At 40.2% G+C, this 17,637-nt stretch overlaps 1 protein-coding gene across 2 annotated transcripts in view; it reads right to left on the bottom strand.

Moving 5' to 3' along the window:
* ANKRD11 (ankyrin repeat domain containing 11) overlaps positions 1 to 17,637 on the bottom strand; it is a 237,057-nt gene that overhangs the window by 191,423 nt on the left and 27,997 nt on the right. For both annotated transcript variants that reach the window (XM_050922636.1, XM_050922635.1), the window contains exon 2: positions 11,904 to 11,982. The gene's annotated coding sequence lies outside the window, so the exon portion shown is untranslated. The remainder of the gene's footprint in view (positions 1 to 11,903; positions 11,983 to 17,637) is intronic.

Genomic DNA, 17,637 nt, shown 5'->3' with positions numbered 1-17,637 from the left:
CTAAGCACTAGTGAAAGTTTCCTTTCAGAAGTTTCTTTCCTGTATTACTTGTGACTAAAATTTAAATTTCTATTACAACACTTAACTTGAAGTAAGAAAATACTGAAGGCCTGCCCATGAAAAACAAATACAGGATACTGGCAAGACTGCAAGAATGAGGTTTATAAAAAAAGACTACTTAAGAGAAGAATTTTCTTCTGACTACAACATAGATTTGCTTATTTCTTGCAAGACTCCAGTAATAAGGCTAACTCTGCCAGAGAATAACCAGAACTATTCAATAATTACCTGTGAACCATCTTACTGTTATAACCTGAACAGTTGAAAATTCAGATAAACACTGGAATTTGAGAAGGCAACACAGTCACACCTACAACTATGTGCCTCCTGGCAAGTTGATCATCAACTCCAATAACCATGTTTTTCAAAAGTTTACCCTCCATGCTAATTGTCATACAATATTAAACTGAATATAACTCAGACATTACCCACACAAAAGTAGTCTTTCCAGTCACATTCCAGATACACAACCATGACATAATCCTGTAATGCCCTTTTAATCTGTTAGTCTTGAAAGTGCCACCAGACTCCATATTAACAGAAATAACCCAATAGCAAAAAGACACTGCAGATCAAGTTCCCATTCCCTCACAGCTAGGAAAAACAGCTGCTTTCCCCCCACTGCCATTATAAGAGCGAGGCTCCAGCTCTGGCACCCACCCCTACTGATCCCAACTGTGACAGTATGGGAAGGGGGCAGAAGCAGTCTGTAAACTGGTCCCAGGGTATGAAGGGTTTTAACACCTTAAGATCTACTAAGCATTTGTTAGGTAGCCAGTACAGATATAAAACCAGTAGCATAATGCGCTCTCAGCAAGATAATGCAGATCTAATCACAGCTGCTACCTGATCTCAGAACAGCTGGCAATCCAGCCAGACGGTTAGATTGAACATTTGCACCACTGATGGACAGTGAAGCCCCACAAAGCAGGCAATATTTTCTCTGCCCTCTACCTGGATTAACTCAGAGAGAGAGAGAGAGAGAGAGAGGTATCAGTATGAAGGCACCTCATCCCCATCCACCTCCAGAGCCCAGGCATGGCTAAATCCTCTCCTCCATATTAATCTCTATGAAACTCATGGGAAAGCTGGCAAAGCAGCACAGACTGAAGTGTCAGCAGATAACCTGCTCTAAATCACCTTTCTATCAAGCATACACAACACCCATCTCCCAGTTCTCAGTGATCAGCTGAAATGAGCAGATGAAAGAAGGGCAGTGGGCTAAAGCTGAACACAGGTAATGCTTCTTGGAGACATGGCTCACAAAGTAATATCCCCCGCTATTAAGTTTACCCTCAGACTGTTAAATAGGACTGCAGCATGAGTGTCCTGTTGGAATCCTGGATGCCCAAATTAGCCATGACATAAAAACACAGATTTCACCTATGAACGGCCAGAATTTTGCATCCTGTCAGGAACAGACCTGTCACAGTGATCCACACATCAATGTTTAATTGCTTCAAATTATAACTAGAAACAAAGCCACAACTCTGAAAAGCATTAGCACAGGGGTCGGCAACCTTTCAGAAGTGCTGTGCCGAGTCTTCATTTATTCACTGTAATTTTAGGTTTTGCGTGCGAGTAATACATTTTGAAGTTTTTAGAAGGTCTCTTTCTATAAGTCTATAATATATAACTAAACTATTGTTGTATGTAAAGTTAATAAGGTTTCAAAATGTGTAAGCAGCTTCACTTAAAATTAAAATGCAGAGCCCTCCCGGACCAGTAGCCAGGACCCAGGCGGGCGTGTGAGTGACACTGAAAATCAGCTCGCGTGCCGCCTTCGGCAGCTGTGCCATAGGTTGCCTACCCCTGGCCTAGTAGAAGAACTGGGTCTTCAGAAGGGATTTGAATGGCAAAGACAGGGGGAGCAGAATTCATTGGAGTTAAAGGGAGGTCACAAGCACAGTGAGTGGAAGAAGGCGTTCCTCTTTTTGTTTTTCAGATTTGAGGAAGGTGCTGAAGAGTCATTATAGGGAACCTGTTATTTTACTGAGTTCTCACAAATATTGACATTCTTTACCAATAATTAGAATTTAACACTGACACTCAAGTGCCTGGGTACTATAAGGTGGCAACAAATCCCAAGTATGAATTGTACAGGAACCCTACCTGTCCTCTGCTTAAGACATATTCAAGTGTCCAACTATTTTAATACAAAATGAAACTGAAATTAGCTCTGTAACCATTTTCGCTTCTATCATCTACACATATTTGCCTGTTGTAAATCCACTTATAAATGGTGGATGCTATTTTTATTTTAAATAAAAGCTTCAGTGCTTTGGGGGGGGACTTGTGGTCAGGGGGAAATGAAGAAATTATACAAAACATATCAAAGTTGGTAAACAGATAAACATGTATTTGGGGCCTGCTATTCTTGTTTATAGCTCACAGATGCTAAGGCCAGAAAGGACCGTTGTGATGACCCGGTCTGACCTCCTGCATGACACAGGCCAGAGAACTCTCTCAGAATAATTTCTAGAGCCTATCGTTTAGAAAAACATCCCATCTTCATTTCAAACTTGTCCATGAAGAATCCAAATGACCCTTAGTAAACTGTACCAAGGATAAATTACAGACTGCTAAAAATGTATGCCTTATTTCCAATCTGAACTGATCTAGATTCAGCTTCCAGTCATTGTATCATGTTAGACTTTTCTCTGCTAGACTGAAAAGCTCATTATTAAATACTTGTTCCCCATGTAGGTACCTAGACTGCAATTAAATCATCCCTTAACCTTTTCTTTGTTAAGTTAAATAGATTGAGCTCTATGAGTCTATCACTATAAGGCATGTTTTCAATCCTTTAATCATTTTCATGTCTATTCTCTGAACCCCTCTGCAATTTATCAACTAGTTCTTGAATTATGGGCACCCAAACTGGACACAATACTCAAGCAGCAGTCACACTAGTGCCAAATAGAGGTAAAATAACCTCTTTCCTCCTACTGGAGATTCCACAGCTTATGCACCCCAGGATTGCACCAGTTCTTTTGGTCCCAGCCTCACACTGGGAACTAATGTTCAGCTGGTTATCTATCACAACCCTAAGTCTTTTTTAGAGTCACTGCTTTCCCAGCTAGTTCCCCATCCTATAAGTCTGGCCTTCACTCTTTATTTTTACATGTGTACGTTTACCTTAAACCGTATTAAAATGCATATTTGTTTGTACTCAGTTTACCAAGCAATCCAGATAGCTCTGAATCGGTGACCTGTTCTCTACATTATTTACCACTCCCTCAATTTTTGTCATATGCAAGCTTTTTCTGTGGTGGTGGTTTTCTTCGAGGTAATTGATAAAAATGTTGAATAGCGTAAGGTTACAAACTGATCCCTGCAGGACCTCTCTGGAAACACAACTGCTCAGTGATGTTTCCCTGTTTTACAATGTTTTTGAGACCTTTCAGTTAACCAGTTTTAATCCATTTAATGTGTGCCATGTTAACTTGATATAGTACTAGCTCAGGGGTAGGCAACCTATGGCACGCTTGCTGAGGACAGCACGCAAACTGATTTTCAGTGGCACTCACACTGCCCAGACCCTGGCCACCGGCCCGGGGAGCTCTGCATTTTAATTTAGTTTTAAATGAAGCTTCCTGAACATTTTTAAAAACTTATTTACTTTACACAGAACAAATAGTTTAGTTATCTAATATAGACTTATAGAAAGAGACCTTCTAAAAACATTAAAATGTATGACTGGCACGCGAAACCTTAAATCAGAGTGAATAAATGAAGACTTGGCACAGCACTTCTGAAAGGTTGCCGACCCCTGTACTAGGCCCACAAACGCTCATCTGCATCAGTCAACTGCCCTCTCAAGTCCCTTCTTATTTAAGAGGGAATAAAAGATAGGAGGGAAAATGAGTTAAAACATCCTAAGCCACCACCTCCTCTAAGTCTTCAGTGTGTCTGGTCTTACCTGTGTGGAGTTTGCAAGCTCCTCAGAACAAGGACAGACTGCAGCTTGTATGACATCAAGTGCATCATCTGCACCTAACGTAACATGACACGTATCTTGTGAAAACATGCAGCCTGAGCCATATTGTGTGTAATTCTCCCATCCCACACCCATACGTCATCCAGCATGGAATCTAGAGTGTAAGTACCTCCAGGCAGAGACTACAACTTTATTCTCTCAAGCACCACACACTCACTCTTTGGCGCTATACAAAATGTTAACAGGTAAATAAAATGATTAATACCATATACCAATTGCTGACATTTTCAGTGACTAGGTTCTGAGTGAAAAATCTGTTCCATTTCTGACCACCTAAAAGTGCTTTGGGGCTCTTTGTCTTTCAGAAAAGGTACCAGCCAAGAAAAGAGTTTGTGTAACAATGAAAGTCGAAACTGGTCAGTAAACTTTATTTCAGTTATAAAATCCTCATGCTTATGATTCATCTCACATGTGTCACTAAGGCCTAGATAAAGCGCAGGAATTTCCCTGATGAAAAATAGACCACATTTGTTACTGAGGATGAGAAGAACATTCCAGTACATTCTGCCATCTTTGCCTATTTGCTTGCATCATTGGCTTTATTCTCAACAGCAACAGTGATTCATGAATCTACAGGGTGTCAACTGATTAAAACTTACAAATGCCTAACTGCTGTCATGGAAAGAGATTTTGGCAGTTTAAATGTTCTAATCCTTTTAGGAAAGTAAAAACAATTCAGACACTGCGTATAAGAAATAAAAGCATTGTTCCCATTATAAACAATTATTGCAATGTTTTCTGACCAGCTCTAGAACAGAAACATGGGAGGAAGATGGCATTTGGCATGGCAACAGTCTTCTCCACCAGGTAGAAACTGAGTTTGACTTATCCAAGTTACAACCTGAGCAACACTATTTTGCACAGAAGTTTCTTGTTAAGCCCAAGAACTGCATGCACAGTTAGGGAAGAGCCAGGCTGTGCACCTGTGCGAGGCTGACAGCTTTGCGGTGAAAAGTTTAGTGAGAGTGAGAAGGGCGGCTCTGCAGACTCTAACACTGAGGATGTGCAATAAAGGAGCTCCCCTTCCGGCAGAGCGTGCAAAGTGCATTCCATAGACATAGAAAAAATTTAATTTCAAAAATTCCATTTCATTCAAATGTTATGGATTGTACAAGTAGCAGCTTAAGCACTCAAATCAGGAAATGCCTGAAGTTGAGGCAAGATGTGTAATCTGGAAAAAGGAGCTTTAAATCATTACAGAGAGAGATTCCCAACTCTCTCAAAGGATAAACTTGTTTCCAGCCCTGGGAAGGCCTGAGGTATTGACTTTATTTATATTTTTGGATCTTTAGAGGTGCTGCATTCTTCCTAGTATTAGATTTTCTGTCCTCTGAACCCTAGCAGAGTTGGACTCATCATAAATAAGGCAGCCTGACTTTAAAGGTGGAGAGATACAATACATCTGGATAAAATAGTAAATCCGGTATTTCTAAAATATTTTAAAATAACGTCTCTTACTGCATACACATGGGCCTGTTATGGCATAAAGATTTTAAGGCTACTCACTTGGAATGACGTCCATTACAGCCATTTCAAACTCATGCAGACAAACACTTCATACAGCCCACACCGTAAGGCAGGGATGGCCAAACTCAGTGACCCTCCAAGCCACACACGATAATCTTCACAAGTTCAAGAGTTGAGGCACATCTGCCAGGGCTTGGGGCCCCCCTCCGGCAGAAACCCCAAGCCCTGCCAGGCATGCCCTGTGGGGCTGAAACCTCAAGATCTCCCAGCCCTGCTGTGCAGAAGCCCCTACCTCATCACCCTGCTGCCAAGCAGTGGTCACAAGCTCCCCCTCACACCACGCCGAAGTCCAGCAGGTGGAGAATGGGGGGAAATGGGGGGCTCCGAGATCCACACTAACGCTAGAAGAGCCACATGCGGCTCACAAACCACAGTTTGGCCACCCCTGCCATAATGTTATTCACGCTACATGTGATAAAAATGCTCTGCTAGATCTTATACTTTCCATCGGTTTACGATCTTCTGTACAGACTAAACCACATACTGAGGATAAGAGGGCAGTCTATATGGGAGTCAAACTACTCCGAAGACAAATGTGAAAATTACATAATTATTTTAATACGTTTTTTAAATCTGAATGTTCCTTATGCAGAAAGGATTCTACCATTTTAGAATGACAGTATGGGGAGTACAGCAAGAGCATATTTTAATCAACCACATGTCCAATAATTCTGCTTCTTTAATGTTATCTTGGACTAGTAATCTCACTTGCATGTGGTTTTCTGGCTCTCTCTCATCTTTAACATCTGCCTCAACATAAAGTAAATACTAATCCTCCCTCAGAATTGGAAACTATTTTTTTGTATTTGTCAACTATATGAAAAGAGCCTAAACATTCACCTTGCCCACAACTCTCATATTAAAAAGCAGAAAGTCACTCATTGAACAAGGATTCTAAAACGGAGTGAGCCATCAGTGTATTAACTGCTTATTTTTGTTGAAATTGGTATTTAGGATAAAATATCTATCACAAGTCTAGAGAACTGATCTATCTCCCTATTAATATTGATATGAAAATGTTAATGCACATTGAAGACAGAGAAAATGAGTTAACAGTAAGCCTAGGTTATTGATACAATTCAGAAAAACCAGGAGCTCTACAACATCCTATAAGACCAGTCACACTGCATCAGGCCATGATCCATCTTGCCCAGTATCCCCTCTCTGACAGTGGACCATACCAGAGTTTCAAGCGGAATGTACAGAACTGGGCGGTTACTGAGTGACCCACCCCTACTTTCCACTCCCAGCATCTGCTAAAGATTTAAATTTGTCCTGAGTACCAGGCTGCATCTCTGACCATTTTGGCTACTAGCCACTGATGGATCTTTCCTCCAAAAACTTATCTAGTTCTTTTAACCCAGTTGATACTTTGGGCCCTCACAACATCTCATGGCAAGGCAACAAGTTCCATAAGTTAGTTGTGCACTGTGTGAAAAAGTACTTACTCTTGTTTGTATTAAACCTGATGCCTGTTAATTTCATTGGGTGTCCCCTGGCTTCTGTATTGTGGGGAAGGGTAAATAATGCTATCCACTTTTCCACACGATTTACAACTTCACAGACCTCTAGTATATCCCCCTTAGTCAGCCCTGATCTTTTTAGTCTCTTCTCTGAACCTTTTCCAGTTCCACTATGAGACGGGCAACCCGAACTGGACGTAGTATTCCATGTGTGGGCGCACAACGGATTTATATAGTGATATGGCATTATAGTGTTTTCTGTTCCACTTTCTATCCCTTTTCTAATAGTTGCTAACATACTGTCAGCCTTTTTGACTGCTGCTGCACACAGAGCAGAAGTTTTCAGAGAACTATCCACAGTGATTCCAAGAGCTCTTTCTCGGGTGGCAACAGCTAATTTTAGAACCCATCATTGTATATGTGGAGCTGGAATTATTTTTTCCCCAATATGCATTACTTTGAACTTAATGTTAATGTCCTCTACCATTTTGTTGCCTAATCACCCAGTTTTGTGAGATCACTAACTCCTTGCAGACTTCTTTGGACTTATCTATTTTAAATAACTGTGTCATCTGCAAACTTTGCCACTTCATTGTTCACCTCCTTTTCCAGATTATTAATGGATATGTTGAATGCCATAGGCCCCAGTACCCACTGTTCACCTCTCTCCATTGTTAAAAGTGACCATTTATTCCTGATCTGTTTCCTATCTTTCAGCCAGTTACTGATCCATGAGAAGACTCTTCTCTCTTATCCCATAGCTGTTTAGTTTTCTTAAGAGCCTTTGGCAAGGGCCCTTTCCTGGCCAATATTTATATATATCCAGTATATTATTTCAGCAAAAAGCAGTTTTTATTACACATTTAAATGTGTAATAAAGTTAAAATATTTTAAATAGAAAAAAATTGTGTTAAATGTATCACAAAATCAGGTCCCCATTTAGTTTAAATGATGCTGCCTTTATTGTAGCATTTCTTCCAGAAGACAATTTAATTCTGGAAGAATGTACTGAAATTGGCTTTGCACTATGGGAGTCAGCTTTACAATTGTATCCTTCTCAGGAGGTCAGAGTGAAGCAAGACTCAAACTCTAAAAAGCAATTCTGTTTAGCAGCACTACCTTATTCATCCTTTTACTCTTACACCTCCATGTTCATTACAGACTTGATGAAATACTAGTGCCAAAACCACCATCAAAAGCCATTTCAGTTTCTCTGCTGCTCTGAGAAAACCTTGACCCTTCTGCTTCTCTAATGAAGATGTTAGGGAAGTGAGAATTATACCAACTGTCAAGCTCTTACACTCGAATTTTCTGCTACAGAAACATTCAAATTACTGAATCCTGGAGCATTAGGCTCAGTGTAATGCAGCATCTTCTTTCTGCAACAAAACCAGAATACAGCTAACGTGTTAAAAACAAATAGCTTCAAACAGCTTAGCAACAAAAAATATCTCCACCACACATTACCATGGTATTACCGTCTTACAAGATTACATAAATTCACATGGATGAAGCTAGATTCTTATACTCTCCTTTCAGTTCCCTCCCCTCTTTCCACTCGGAGAGATAGGGTTTGGCTTCTTATTATTGCAAGCCACCTACAACCAGTCTTGTAGTTTTCCAAGGTAGTAAGATTCATGGTCATTCTGATATCCCATGGAATAAGGTTCCAATATTGTCTGCTGGCTACCAAGAAACCTGTCCCACACTCCCACTAATCTCACTCGTTTGATAGCTCCACTGATTCCATAGGACAGAGATGCCACGGTAGAATGTTACTTCAAAGTGAGAAGCAATCAGATGAGTTGGATCACTAGGGTTCGAGACTCTGAATGTAATTCAGTGGGGAGCCTACGTAGTGTCAATTTTAGTCACCCATGATGTTTAGCAGGGATACTGCTGTAAACTGTACAAGCCAGATTTTTTATTTTATTTTATTTTTTTTGAGTGCCTACATGTTTATTCCCAGGTACAGTAACTTGTCCAAACTGATGGTCAAAATCATGGACTGCAGAAGCCAAGCATTTACGGGATGGGGGCAATGTTCTTGCAAAATGTGGAAAATAGCATAGCAGCTGTCCCTACTTGATTATCCATTAGTAATGAGTCCAAGACACGTGTAGGCTGTGTATCACTGACAACGGAGGGAGCAATGTCCTCCATGGAGGGTGAGTAAATGATATTGCTAGTTCATCAAGCTTCAGCCAGCTGTTCATGAGTCACTCATCTCATTCAGACCTTGGGCTAATTTGGAGATGGTGTACATGTGCATAAAGGTGTGCTGCTGATATTCACGTGCTAAACTGCAATTATCATGTAGTTCCTGACTTCATCACCAGTATTAAGCCCACTAGGCCACCTCTGCAGCGACTTTTTCAAAACCGGAGATCTCAGCATCACTCAATTTCTTTTTTGATAATCTGTCAGGTTTTTTATTCTCCCTTCCCCAATCTCCCCAAATTACAATGACCCAGGAGAGGGAGGCAGGCAAACAGTCCTTGACCAATGAACAATTTAAAAATGTGCCATCATGATTCTGCAGAGCTAGAAATAGTGGCTCTCTCTCACTGGAAAATGTCCTTTGACTGGAAACTCGTTTGGGCAGCAACCACTCCTTCATGTACATCTGGACAGCACAGTGCACACTGTGGGTACTACCACAAACAATCTCCACTTTCCAATGTGATAAGCAATTACTTTTAGCCCTAGAAGTTTGAACTATCGGAGTTTAAAATATTTTTTTTCCTATATATAATGTTCCAATTTTGTCATTTCCTCAGTAATATTCTCTCTCCATCTGAGTCACCTATGGTTGGACTCAATTAAAGCAGTGTGGCTTTATATAGTCAAAGAATACAAAAAAAACAGACAAAACAGTTTTACTTTCATTATCTCAAATTTAATGGAAAATTCCATATTTTGGGTAGAGCAGGAAACTTCTTTGACCGGTTTTTAAAGGGAAGTGGTTATACTAAAGCAGTTCAGAAGTTTGGAATGACAGTAGCAGTCTTAGGGGAGACAGATTTGTGGCCAGACTACAGGCAAGGTAGATAAAGGTGCATGATAGATGCAATTTGCCATGAAGCTTTACGATCTCTCACACAGATAGTATCACATACGGCAAGAACATATATTGTATACACGTACACAAACTTAGATAGTCATTAACATTTTCATAGGTTGAAGTTATTGAAATTAATGAGGAAAAAAATTAAGTCCTGTTTAAATAAAATCAGGTTCAAAACGCAAATATTCAAACTGAATACTGCTTAGTTCAAAATGTAAAGGAATACAACTAATTATCTTTCATATCAAATTATTAAGTATGTCTGGTTTGCTAATACACGTGGTGTTTTACAATTGATTTTGATGTGGTGCAATGCCACAACATACTCAGGTGAATGCCAGAAATATTTACTGTGCATATAGCAAGAGGTCTCCTACACTATCATATTTTAATTACTGTAATAAACTGTGGCAGGGGAGAGCTGCTGATGCTTGTCCTGTGTTCTGTTTCACTGTGAACGATTTTTGTTATTATTAATACTCACCAAGCAAAAGTGAAATAGCTTGTTTAGTATGAATATCTTGGAATAATAATACGGACAGTCTAAGTACAACATGATTTCTTTTCAAAACTTTAGAATGGAAGAAAAACTCCACAAACTTGTGAAACAGACCATCTGATTCAGTGGGTGCCCATTTCTACATTGAATTAGTCTTTTTTAAATAAAAGCAATTAGTATCACGACAACTAAATTACAACACAATTTAAATTCAGCATAAACCAACTGTTAATCAAGCACCTAAACATCCAAGAACCAAACACACACACTAGGTTATTTATTACATTCCTTCACCATAGTATTTGAGGACCTGTAGATAGGCATTTTCAGTCCTGGACTGATAACCTCACAACCTGCACAGTTAAAACTGCAGCTTTGGCCCATGGAAAAGTGGAGAATTCCAGCTTTCAATTAGGATTCTATTCTCTGAAACTGCCAAGGCTAGAGAAAGATTAGTTATACTGTTCGCATTATTTTGCTTTTCACAGTACAACAGCACACACCATTCTCCCATAACCAATCTCAAATTACGCTATTCTAAGTTCATTTTTCTGCATTCCACTCTAAGTAATCCTACTAAGTTTATATGTAAAAAAAATTCTATGAATTCCAAAATCTAAGGATGTTACGAAAATATAAGTCCCAAACACAGTTTGCCATAATTTTCCAAAGCCTTCATTTATTCGCATTATGCAAGCCTAGGAAGCATAGAAGTCTACTGTCCATTGGCTTCAATTACCCTAGTTATTACTAGCAGAAGGAACATTAGACAAGTTAAAATTTTAACTCAAAGTCTCTTATTTAAGAGCTTTTTAGGAATCAGTGGTAGAAAAAAGGCCTATGATATACTGTGCAAGGATATTAAAAGTATCTTACTGACTCAGCAGCCAGGCACACTAACAAGCTACAAACTTTGCTGAAATTAGACAAAAACTGATCCCAGACAGTTCACCAGAATCAAATTAACAGTCCTGCTTTCATCAAGGGTCAGGAAAACGCGCTACATTTGAACAGATTTTCTTTAGAAGTAAGTTTGTTTGTTTGTTTTTTTTAAATATCCATGGACATTTGCTAGGATAAAATTTAATTCAGTGTGTCTCAGCAATTCCATCAAAAAGTTTAAAATATTTATATTCAGTATGAAAATATCAGAAAGGTGAAGTAGAAAAACACCACGATGATCATACCAGTATGTGGCTTTGGTTTTTTGTTTTTGTTTTTTGCGCACAGAAATAGCACAAAACAAAAGAAAGTGCTTCAGAAAAAACAAGTAATTCAAATATTTACCGATTCCATAGCTGAAAGCTGTTGCTAGCTGAGCATGTATTAAATCCAACAGAGGTGTGTCCCAAAGCAGCTGTGTATTCTGAAAGAGAAGATTAAAATTAGTTCATGTAAATATTAAAACACATAGTTAACTTTTAACTTCACTTGAAAGCATACCAGGCATTCAAAGGAAACGTACTAAATAAATACACCCGATAAAAACAAGACATTATCTGTGTGTCTACTCCTATGACTTTCTGGTCTAACAGCCCTTTATCAGGATTGGAACAAGAAATGGTTTCATGGCAGGCTTAACAACACATCAGCAACTAATTTTTAAAAGATAACTGAAAGCAGTTTTCAGGTACTACACACACATTCAAGTCTATCAACAAATTGTTTTTGGTTTTACAATCACACTTTCCTATTTTTTTAAAACATTCTCTTCCCTGCTGTTGAGAGACCCTGAAGTAAATACCATGTGGTACGTCTACACTACCCACCGGATTGGCAGGCAGTGTTCAATGTATCGGGGATTGATTTGGCCGCGTCTCATCTGGACGCGATAAATAGACCCGCAAATCGATACCCGTACTCCACCTTGGCAGGAGGAGTAAGCGGAGTCAACGGGGGAGCCGCAGCAGTCAACTTACCACCGTGAGGACGGCCAGGTAAGTCAAACTAAGATACTTCGACTTTAGTGTAGCTGAAGTTGCGTATCTTAGTTCAAACCCCCCACCCTGCTAGTGTAGCCCAGGCCAAGGAAACTGACTCCACAAGGGGAAACCTTAAACTGCGTGCATGCTGTCAAATTCAGTAACCTGGAAAATGCATTCTCACTGACCTCTTTCAGTTATAGTAATCTTAGGTGCTACCTGCGATAGAAGGGAAATTCAGACAGAAATGTGATTGTTTTAAAAGTTGATATCCTTTTATTTTGCCATTCTCAGAGTAGCAAGCTGCTGATTAGAAAAACCTGGCCTTTTATTCATTATTCTTACTGCACTCATTTCTTTTTAAGGATGTTTTTCAAGTGAAATTCTGAAATTGAAGCTTTCGGGTGCTGGGCAGCGATTGCCAACAGTTTCCTTAACATCTGAGTACAAGAGGGAACTACAATGATGGATCGGATGACAAAGTTAGTGAGACAAATGTTAGCCCATAGTTTCCACTCTAAGTAAAAAATCAAAGAAGTGTTCAGTTACTCCTTCACAATTCTTTCTTAACTGGAGGAAACTCATACATAATGTCCATAATAAATTATCCAAATAGAGTAGATTATGTAGCATATTCTTATTCATAACTGCAGAGAAGCCTGCCTCTTCTATGGGAAAGAAAAAAGTTTAAGTTAGCACTAAGGGAAAATCCATATATAGCTATCAAATGTATAAATAACTACATAAACTAATCCCCCACAAACGATAATCCTAGCTCAGAGATGTTTTTATTATAGACCACCAGAAACATTTGCAAAGACATATTAAAAAGAATTAAGCAGAAGACATTGTGCAGGCTTACCCAAGCAACTGACTTCATACCCTTGACATGTACATTTGACCTTCTGGAACAGTTCTCAGGTCACTCAGGGTATGTCTACACTACCCGATGGATCGGCGGGTAGTGATCGATCTATCGGGGATCGATTTATTGCATCTAGTGTAGATGCGATAAAATCAGTCCTCGATTGCTCTGCTGTCGACTCCAGAACTCCACCATGGCGAGAGACGGAAGCGGAGTCAAGGGGGGAGCGGCAGCAGTCAACTCGCCACCATCCTCATGGCCAGGTAAATCGACCTAATATATGCCAACTTCAGCTTCACATAGCTGAAGCTGCATATCTTAGGTCAACCCCCTCTCCCTAGCATAGACCTAGCCCCAGAAGACTAGCTGTCCTGAAATCAGCTTTAAAAGTGTCTTCAGATCAAGGCAGGATGCTTTGAAGCCTTGGTATCATTACACATCTTGAATATGCAGTTTTCAGAAAAAATAATTGGAATGTATAAGAGAATCTGAATCAAACACACATTCTAATGATCTAGATAACAGGGGGAGAACAGCGGCATCAAGAACAGATTGTTCTATGTGAGGAGAATCTCAGATATTTTCAATAGTCAGAAAGGAAGAAACTACGCAACTCTTATTACGAGGCTTCCCCTTTTACTAACCAGCCGAAGCAGTCACCTTAAAACAGTGCTTTTCAACCTGTGGTCCATGGAGCCCTGTGGGTCTGCAGACTGTGTCTAAGATTTCCAAAGCAGTCCGCACCTCCATTCCAATTTTTTTTTTTTTTTTTTAGCGGTTAGCAAATTAAAAAAGGTTGAAAACAACTGCCTTAGAAGACATTTACTGGAATCAGCTGAAGAAAATCTTCCACGAGACTGCACACAGTAACCGAAACGCTTCATTTCTAAGGCTCATCTCCCACTGCTTCCTCTAGTGAGGCTATTCTGAAACACACCAACAGCAAAGAAGAGTATGACATTCCACCCTACTATTTAAGTGGCTCAATCAAATATGACCTTTTAAAGGAAAGGCATTTCTTATTTGTTGGAAACCTTTAGACTTTCACTATTCTAAGCCCTGTCTAGGGAGGACCAGACACATACATATGAGAACTCAGGATGATTATTTGGGCACACTTAAGTGACTCCTAAAACACGTATTTGCAACTACAAAGACTTATCAATACCGTCCTGCTGAAACCCTAGGGGCTCTAGACATACAGCAAAACAAAATAAATATTATGGCCAGGGAATCATTTATCAACCTTCTTCAAAACTTGACGTTTGTTTTGGTCAAGATCCCTTAAACTCAGCACATGCCTAGAGAAAGGTGCCTTAAGGACATTTTCCTATAAAAGTCATTTTGTTGATGTCACAGCAACAAATCTTTGGTCCCTTTTTAAAGTGATTCTCTCATTCACAGGGCTGAGAGTTACGTTAGGACTGCCACTAGTCTCTTCTACTGTCTCCAACTCTAGAATATCCCTTTAGTCTAAAACATGGCACAGAGGAGAATTATGCCTGACTGATTCACATTAAGTTACTGTGAGCATGCAAACAGGTTTTTTTTCTTTTTTAATATTTTTTACATAAATTGCTTTTACTGACTGATCCCGCATAGAATCCTCATCATCTCCCAAATCTGAATTCTCTCAAATATACTTATTCTGGGGACACAGTGACTATGACCTCTATTCTTGCTAAGTAATAATACAGAACTAGAGAAATTAGAAAGCTCTCCATCATTGCAACTTCCCTCCTCTAACTGGAAAAGCTTCTGCCCTTTATCTAGAATCCAGTGCTGGAGATGGGATGACAAAGGACTTTAAATGGTCCAGGCACAACTATAACTCCAACTCCTAGGTCTTACTGGGAGAAATGGGGAAAAAACAAAGCACTAACTTCCTAACCTAGGCAACAAGAGAACCAGTTAAACAAGCAGACCTAGCATGTGATAATGGAACATTTAATATAAACTAGTGACTTAAGCAGGGGGTTCCAAGAAGTCCAAAAGGGTAGGTGCTCTTTGCACTGTAAGCCTCTAAAGAGGAAATAGTACGCACTGCAGCAGATCACCAACAGTACTGTGTGTGACCAAAGGCCACCAAGGAAAGGTAAAAAAACAATAATCAATATATCTCCCCACATGAGCTTCCAGGACAAACAGCACTATTCAGGCAGTGTCTATGATCCAATTCAGACTGTTCTAAGGGTATATGCATGCAATTCCATTGAACTCAGTGGAGTTACATCCTGAGTTACTCTGACTCTGAATTTGGCCCTATTTTTGTAGACTCACTCACACTCCTCTGAAAGCACAGACTCTGCTGTCACTCAGCCTAGGCTGAAAGAACAACAGCCAATAACCACCATCTCTAATATGGAAACATTTGTGACTTGTCCATTTTGATTCCAGCAAGACGTCCCTTCCAATCTTACACACTCTAGGATTCCCACTTCTCATCTTTATCCTTCGCCTCTTCAAACAACCGTCTTTCTCCCAATAACCCTTGCTCCCACATATCCCTCTCTGCACAACAGATACTGCTTTTCCCATGCTAACCCTTTTACTGGAAACAGTCTGTGCTTCAGGGAATTCCTTTACCTATCCTTCCAAGATGTGATAGTCTGGGGGACCTGCCTAGGTACAATTTATGAATGCCAGCTGGATTTTAATAACTCTATGTTTATGCTTTATGGCTGTATTTTGCTGTAGTCTTACATCATACTACTTCAGATAAGGAAAGGGAGGGGCACCTGGCTGTGTGCCTCGGAATGAGATGGATATGGTCTGTCAACAACTGAATGAAACTTGCCCTGGCAGAACAGTGGGGTGGTTGTAGTGTGGATAAAACGAGTTTATGTCCGGACTGCAGCGGGGTAGTGACCAAGGCCAGATCTACACTACAGACCTATGACTACATAACTTCGTTGGTCAGTAGTGTGAAAAATCCACATCCTGAGTGACGTAGTTATACCAATCTAAATCCCTGTGTAGACAGTGCTATGTCAGCAGGAGGGCTTCTCCTGTCGACACAGCTACTGCCTCTCGGGGAGGTGGATTAACTGCGCCAACAGGAGAAGCTCTCCCAGCGACATAGGAGCGTCTTCACTTAAGCGCTGCAGCTGTGACAGTGCAGCATATTAAGTGTAGCCCTGCCCCAAGTAACAGACCACCTGACAGGGAACCTTGATCACCTGAGAGGAGGCTCAAGGCTGACCAGCAGGGTCACATGGCAAAGGGGACTGGAAATCTATAAAAGGACCAAGTTTGCTCAGAGCAGTTCTCACCAACCAGAACAAAAAGAAGTCTGTGCCGGAAGAGTAAAACCTGGAGAACCAGGAACCCACTGACCAAATCACAAAGAATGCTCAGGAGCAGTGATGAAACTGGAAAGGAATTGCATGCAGGTGTTTCTTGTTTTGCATGGATCTGTATACTGTGTGCTATCTAAAAGTAAAAAGAGTGATTGGTTAAGAAATCCCTCTGCCAAATATTTTCTTCAACTATCACTTATCCATAGGGGTTAAACTATAAACCAGAGTGTGCATGAAGGTGGGGCTCTAAGGAAGGTGTTTGGGGAGTTTGGGGCCAGGGGGTTCTAGCAATGGTCTGGGGGCCTACAGCAGCTGCATCATATGGTTCCACATCCAAGAAGGATACCAGGCAGTCTATGCCGAGAAGGGATGCCAGACAGTCTATGCCCAGGGAGTAGGAGCCCAGAGGCCAAAGAGACAGTTCCTGGAGCCTACTCAGGCCCTAGCGAGCTTAGAGCTCAGACTCAACACATGGGTCCAAACACAGCAGCCAAGTGAACGTTCAGAAGGGGGATCTCAACCAGGGCCACGACACATATACAGATGGGTTTTTCAATCAATCATTGTAAATAGATAATTCCTAAATACATTACTCTTGAGAAATTGAATGCAGGGACAGAAGCTGGTTTATTCTGGTGGAATTAGAGATGGTGCCCCCTAAGGTACTTCTGCACTGAAAACCTTCATTTCCATTTATTCAAAACCTAATTAAAGTAAACCAGATAAGGTTACAATGTGTTACAATGCACAAAAAACAATACAGTTAAATACTGCTTATCCTGTACTAGTTTTACAATTTAATTAGGTGAGAAAGCTAATTATGTCTAGCATTATAAATTATTTATATATATAAATTATTTTTTGTGCCACTTACCCATTTCACCTGTTGCAGACTAGTTTATCTGGTATCCTAGTTCTGCTAATCTTGTTAATGC

Source organism: Gopherus flavomarginatus, chromosome 14, assembly GCF_025201925.1.
Source record: "Gopherus flavomarginatus isolate rGopFla2 chromosome 14, rGopFla2.mat.asm, whole genome shotgun sequence".
NCBI lineage: Eukaryota > Metazoa > Chordata > Testudines > Testudinidae > Gopherus > Gopherus flavomarginatus.
The sequence above is the reverse complement of the archived record's forward strand: the minus strand, read 5'-3'. Positions and strand labels throughout refer to the sequence as shown.